General features: G+C 50.3%; 1 non-coding gene across 1 annotated transcript; it reads right to left on the bottom strand.

The window, feature by feature from the left end:
- Positions 1–908: 908 nt before the first annotated feature.
- On the bottom strand, positions 909–1,063 carry LOC143175370 (5.8S ribosomal RNA). The gene has a single exon (XR_013000177.1). It is a non-coding gene; the product is annotated as a 5.8S ribosomal RNA (ribosomal RNA).
- Positions 1,064–7,500: the final 6,437 nt, after the last annotated feature.

Below are 7,500 nucleotides of genomic sequence, written 5' to 3'. Positions count from 1 at the left end.
TTATATATATATATTTCGAAATTCAACTGAACGTGGCGGAAGCGCACGGTGGTGGTCCAGCGAGGACACGCGACGACGGGGAATAAGAACTATTCGACCCGTTACGAATACGCATGCTCGTCCCGCACGATTTTAACACACACCGTGTTTTTCTCCAGTCGTCAAAGCGTTCGTGCGTCGAATTCGAAAAATAAAAAAAAGAAATACACCTTTTCTCTCTCTCTCGGGGTAAAAAGAGTCGATGTGTATTGTGTATAAAGGTTCTGCTGCGAGAAGTCTCGTTTTGCCGTGTGTTTCGGTAACGACGATCCTCCGAAACGTACATCTCATTCGTAAGAGAGGAAGAAAACAATCTCCCTGGGGCCAGTCGGTAATATACCGACATACGACGTGTCGTGCACATCCGTCTCACGCACGGTATACAAAATATGAATAAAACGTGTGTAGTCTCTCTCTCTCGACTTCTTAATATTTTCTTTCACCTCTGACGCATCATTTCAGGTGACGTCGGGAGCGCGGGAAAAAAAATTTTTCTAAACACACGAAACCGTTCATCTCACGAACAGCCGAAAAAGTTGTCGCTCAGATCCATATCGCAGTGGAGCGGTATCCGCGGGCGGTCGTAATTGAACGACGCACGACGCCGCGAACACTCACGCGAGTCCATACAAACGATTCCGATCGTTTTGCAACAACTAGAACGTACACTGTCCGTGAAATTCACAGAATTTTCGCGTGTCCGCGACAAACGCCGACGAGACACCCATCGTTCGCTCGTACGTAGCATCCTTCTCTTAACCCGACTCAGAGACGTTCTTTGCGCCCTTCGGTAAAAAAACGTTCGATCCGAAGAGGTGAACGACGGCGGGGATTTGACAGAGCTACGCAAGCAGTGTATGGTACGTAAACGACCCTCAGCCAGGCGTGGTCCAGGAATTGTATCCGTGGACCGCAATGTGCGTTCGAAATGTCGATGTTCATGTGTCCTGCAGTTCACACGTTGACGCGCAATTAGCTGCGTTCTTCATCGACCCACGAGCCAAGTGATCCACCGTTCAGGGTAATCGTATAAATTTTATATTTCACATATATAATTTTATTCTCACTTGTTCGACCTAATATCTCTCTTCTTTCAAAGAGAAGATAAAAGTTGATACCTGAATCTCCGACCAGCGCGCGAAGGAGATTCAGGCGTCGCCTTGGAGACGACACCGAAGCCTTTCGAGACGAAAAACGTTCAAGTAATATGTATATATTTCTCGACGTTCCGGGCGTATAGTGCATTCAAAAACCCGCGAAAGACGCAGAAGACTCGCACGCGTGGAAACGACGGGGATATATTTTGTATCCTACCCGATACTGAATCCATCGCGTGCAGTCGACCCTCGCGTTCTTCCGATCAGACGCATCTATTGTTGCGCGCATGTTTTCGCGTCGCATCGCGCGAAACGTTGCACGAATCGTACCGATCGATCGATTGAAAGCAAATAATGAAAAAAGACTTCACAGCTGGCTCTTTGCCGGTCATTCGTCCCATGTTATCTCTTGCCGCGAAATTGGCGCGCAAGAGTTGGGTGTCAGACGCGCGGCTTTAAAACGAGCTTCACGGCCGGTCCCTTCGTTACCGCTTTCGTTCTTTCTCTCGGAACGACCATGAACGAACACGACGAGCGACGCTACGGCATACACACGTCCACGGATTCGATTAAAAAAACAGACTTCACAGCTGGCTCTTTGCCGGTCATTCGTCCCATATTATCTCTTGCCGCGAAATTGGCGCGCAAGAGTTGGGTGTCAGACGCACGGCTTTAAAACGAGCTTCACGGCCGGTCCTCTCAATTCCGTGTACGGTACACGCAAGATGCGGGTTCCACTTCCAGACTACCCGGTCCCTTCTCTCTACGAGAATCGATAGTAGAAGAACGGCTCGAAAACGCGTCTCAGAGACTAGGGGAAAAGAAGCGGTATGCGAGCGAAACGAAAACGCATTATGGAAACGTCGCGAAACAATGTTCGACGGTTGCTCGGTTCCAATCGTGCGGCCGTTTCAATTTCTCGTGCGCTTCACCGTCCCTCCGTAACTCTGGCCGATCGCGTATACCGAAGAGCCGACACGCGCAAAAACCACAGGCATTGTATACTGTGTATATATATATATATATGTTACAGTCACAGCCTTCGCGCGTTTTACTCTCCGACGCGGGGTTTCCACGACGAAAGAGAGACAGTTTCGTGGCGGGTGACTCGGCCGAATCGCTACGACGGGTATTTCTATTATAGAACGAATCATCGCCACCCTTTACCAGTGCCCGACGAAGGAATCACAAGGTCATCTGGAGTTTACAATGCCAGCGACGGTAATTCCAACGAAGACCCGATAAGTCAACTCATCGTTCTATTTCTCCCCGTACAGAAAAGCGAATCGACGCTAATGCACCTCGCGCAAGCACGAACGTTCTCTTCGCGTGGATCGTCCCATCGTCCAAAGATGTAAAGACGCATTGGAGATCGTGGTCTCTGGCGGGCTCATTGCACGCCCCACTGCATATCTTTCCTCGAATCGAGAATGATTCGTCCACTAAGGCTGCGAAACTACGCGTCGAGGAAACTAGGGGAAAGAAGCGGGATGCGAGCGAAACGACAATACATTATGGAAACGTCGCGAAACAATGTTCGGCGGTTGCTCGTTTCCTCCTGCGGACGTTTCATTGCTCGGGCGCTTCACGTCCCTCCGTAACCTTCGCGCGATCGCGTGCCCCGGAGAGCCGGCAACCGGTGAACCACAGGCGTATAAACTATAGTCTTCTATAGCAAGCCTTCGGCGGTTACTCTCCGACGCGGGGATTCCACGACGAGAGAGAATTTCGTGGCGGGTGACATCGGTCGAAACGCTACGACGGGTATTTCTATTATAGAACGAATCATCGCCACCCTTTACCAGTGCCCGACGAAGGAATCACAAGGTCATCTGGAGTTTACAATGCCAGCGACGGTAATTCCAACGAAGACCCGATAAGTCAACTCATCGTTCTATTTCTCCCCGTACAGACAAGCGAATCAACGCTATCGCACCTCACGCATGCACGAACGTTCTCTTCGCGTGAATCGTCCCATCGTCGAAAGATATAGCCGCTTGGAGATCGTGGCCCATCAAGTTCTTCCGTAACTCCTGCGCGATCGCGTACCCCGGAGAGCAGGCAACCGGTGAACCACAGGCGTATAAACTATAGTCTTCTATAGCAAGCCTTCGCGTTTACTCTACGACGCGGGGATTCCACGACGAGAGAGATTTTCGTGGCGGGTGACACGGCCGAATCGCTACGACGGGTATTTCTATTATAGAACGAATCATCGCCACCCTTTACCAGTGCCCGACGAAGGAATCACAAGGTCATCTGGAGTTTACAATGCCAGCGACGGTAATTCCAACGAAGACCCGATAAGTCAACTCATCGTTCTATTTCTCCCCGTACAGAAAAGCGAATCGGCGCTATCGCACCTCACGCAAGCAGGAATGATCTCTTCGCGTGGATCGTCCCATCGTCGAAAGATGTAAGACGTACAGAAATCGTGGTCCATCACGATTATTCGTAACTCTCCGAGTCGCGTATCTGAGAGTAGGGCAAACGGAGAACCACAGGCATAAATAATACTATATATTTCTTATATAGTTAGCCTTCGCGTTTTACTCTCCGACATGGGGATTCCACGACGAGAGAGAGTTTCGTGGCGGGTGACTCGGCCGAATCGCTACGACGGGTATTTCTATTATAGAACGAATCATCGCCACCCTTTACCAGTGCCCGACGAAGGAATCACAAGGTCATCTGGAGTTTACAATGCCAGCGACGGTAATTCCAACGAAGACCCGATAAGTCAACTCATCGTTCTATTTCTCCCCGTACAGAAAAGCGAATCGACGCTATCGCACCTCGCGCGAGCACGTAACTACTCTTCGCGTGGATCGTCCCATCGTCGAAAGATGTAAGACGCACGGAAATCGTGGCCCATCAACGTTTTTTTGTAACTCTGCCGATCGCGTATCACAGAGCCGAGACGCACATACCACAGGCGTATAATACCGTTTTCTTTCGTATGGTAAGCCTTCGCGTTTACTCTTCGGCGCGGGGTTTCCACGTCGAGAGAGACTTTCGTGGCGGGTGACATCGGTCGAAACGCTACGACGGGTATTACTATTATAGAACGAATCATCGCCACCCTTTACCAGTGCCCGACGAAGGAATCACAAGGTCATCTGGAGTTTACAATGCCAGCGACGGTAATTCCAACGAAGACCCGATAAGTCAACTCAACGTTCTATTTCTCCCCGTACAGAAAAGCGAATCGACGCTGTTGCACCTCACGCAAGCACGAACGTTCTCTTCGCGTGGATCGTCCCATCGTCGAAAGATGTAAGACGCACGGAAATCGTGGCACATCACGTGTTTTCGGAACTCTGTCGACCGCGTATCTCAGAGACGACGCGCGCGAACCACTGGCATATACTATTATATATCGCGTTTTACCCTCCGACGCGGGGATTCCACGACGAGAGAGAGTTTCGTGAGCGGGTTGACTCGGAAGAAACGCTACGACGGGTATTTCTATTGTAGAACGCATCATCGCCACCCTTTACCAGTGCCCGACGAAGGAATCACAAGGTCATCTGGAGTTTACAATGCCAGCGACGGTAATTCCAACGAAGACCCGATAAGTCAACTCAACGTTCTATTTCTCCCCGTACAGAAAAGCGAATCGACGCAATCGCACCATACGCGTGCACGTAAACAACTCTTCGCGTGGATCGTCCCATCGTCGAGAGACGTAAGTTTTCATAGTATGAATTCGCGTTTTACTCTCCGACGCGGGGATTCCACGACGAGAGAGAGTTTCGTGAGCGGGTTGACTCGGAAGAAACGCTACGACGGGTATTTCTATTATAGAACGAATCATCGCCACCCTTTACCAGTGCCCGACGAAGGAATCACAAGGTCATCTGGAGTTTACAATGCCAGCGACGGTAATTCCAACGAAGACCCGATAAGTCAACTCAACGTTCTATTGCTCCCCGTACAGAAAAGCGAATCGACGCAATCGCACCATACGCGTGCACGTAACAACTCTTCGCGTGGATCGTCCCATCGTCGAGAGACGTAAGTTTCCATACTATGAATTCGCGTTTTACTCTCCGACGCGGGGATTCCACGACGAGAGAGAGTTTCGTGAGCGGGTTGACTCGGAAGAAACGCTACGACGGGTATTTCTATTATAGAACGAATCATCGCCACCCTTTACCAGTGCCCGACGAAGGAATCACAAGGTCATCTGGAGTTTACAATGCCAGCGACGGTAATTCCAACGAAGACCCGATAAGTCAACTCAACGTTCTATTACTCCCCGTACAGAAAAGCGAATCGACGCAATCGCACCATACGCGTGCACGTAACAACTCTTCGCGTGGATCGTCCCATCGTCGAGAGACGTAAGTTTCATAGTAAGCCTTCGGCGTTTTACTCTCCGACGCGGGGATTCCACGACGAGAGAGAGAGTTTCGTGAGCGGGTTGACTCGGAAGAAACGCTACGACGGGTATTTCTATTATAGAACGCATCATCGCCACCCTTTACCAGTGCCCGACGAAGGAATCACAAGGTCATCTGGAGTTTACAATGCCAGCGACGGTAATTCCAACGAAGACCCGATAAGTCAACTCAACGTTCTATTTCTCCCCGTACAGAAAAGCGAATCGACGCAATCGCACCATACGCGTGCACGTAAACAACTCTTCGCGTGGATCGTCCCATCGTCGAGAGACGTAAGTTTTCATAGTATGAATTCGCGTTTTACTCTCCGACGCGGGGATTCCACGACGAGAGAGAGTTTCGTGAGCGGGTTGACTCGGAAGAAACGCTACGACGGGTATTTCTATTATAGAACGCATCATCGCCACCCTTTACCAGTGCCCGACGAAGGAATCACAAGGTCATCTGGAGTTTACAATGCCAGCGACGGTAATTCCAACGAAGACCCGATAAGTCAACTCAACGTTCTATTACTCCCCGTACAGAAAAGCGAATCGACGCAATCGCACCATACGCGTGCACGTAACAACTCTTCGCGTGGATCGTCCCATCGTCGAGAGACGTAAGTTTCCATACTATGAATTCGCGTTTTACTCTCCGACGCGGGGATTCCACGACGAGAGAGTGTTTCGTGAGCGGGTTGACTCGGAAGAAACGCTACGACGGGTATTTCTATTATAGAACGCATCATCGCCACCCTTTACCAGTGCCCGACGAAGGAATCACAAGGTCATCTGGAGTTTACAATGCCAGCGACGGTAATTCCAACGAAGACCCGATAAGTCAACTCAACGTTCTATTGCTCCCCGTACAGAAAAGCGAATCGACGCAATCGCACCATACGCGTGCACGTAACAACTCTTCGCGTGGATCGTCCCATCGTCGAGAGACGTAAGTTTCATAAGTAAGCCTTCGGCGTTTTACTCTCCGACGCGGGGATTCCACGACGAGAGAGTGTTTCGTGGCGGGTGACTAGGCCGAAACGCTACGACGGGTATTTCTATTATAGAACGAATCATCGCCACCCTTTACCAGTGCCCGACGAAGGAATCACAAGGTCATCTGGAGTTTACAATGCCAGCGACGGTAATTCCAACGAAGACCCGATAAGTCAGCTCATCGTTCTATTTCTCCCCGTACAGAAAAGCGAATCGACGCTATCGCACCTCGCGCGAGCACGTAACAACTCTTCGCGTGGATCGTCCCATCGTCGAGAGACGTAAGACGCACGGAAATCGTGGTTCATCGCGTCTTTTCCTACTCTCTTGAATCGCAATTTCGTATAGAGCCTACACACGCGAACCACCGGCATATACTATTTCTTCTCTCATAGTAAGCCTTCGCGCGTTTTACTCTCCGACGCGGGGATTCCACGACGAGAGAGTGTTTCGTGGCGGGTGTCTCGGCCGAATCGCTACGACGGGTATTTCTATTATAGAACGAATCATCGCCACCCTTTACCAGTGCCCGACGAAGGAATCACAAGGTCATCTGGAGTTTACAATGCCAGCGACGGTAATTCCAACGAAGACCCGATAAGTCAACTCATCGTTCTATTTCTCCCCGTACAGAAAAGCGAATCGACGCTATCGCACCTCGCGCGAGCACGAAACAACTCTTCGCGTGGATCGTCCCATCGTCGAAAGATGTAAGACGCACGGAAATCGTGGTTCGGCGGGCTCTATGCGCCTTGTTCAAAGTAAAAAAAAAAAATTTCGACGGACGGGAGAAGTGTATTTCTCCGCGCGTAAGCCGTTCGAAATTTCCGACGGACGGGAGATGAACTCTCCGCGCGTAAGCCGTCTAGTCATACAGCAGAGCAGGTATCGAGATACCTCTCTGTGCATGATCGTTCAAGTATTTTTCACGAGGAAGCGTTGTTGCACGTTTATCGCTCCTTCCTCCTCTGTATATATAAT

This window comes from Nomia melanderi, unplaced genomic scaffold, assembly GCF_051020985.1.
Source record: "Nomia melanderi isolate GNS246 unplaced genomic scaffold, iyNomMela1 scaffold0066, whole genome shotgun sequence".
Taxonomy (NCBI): domain Eukaryota; kingdom Metazoa; phylum Arthropoda; class Insecta; order Hymenoptera; family Halictidae; genus Nomia; species Nomia melanderi.
This window is presented reverse-complemented; position numbering and strand designations above follow the sequence as displayed.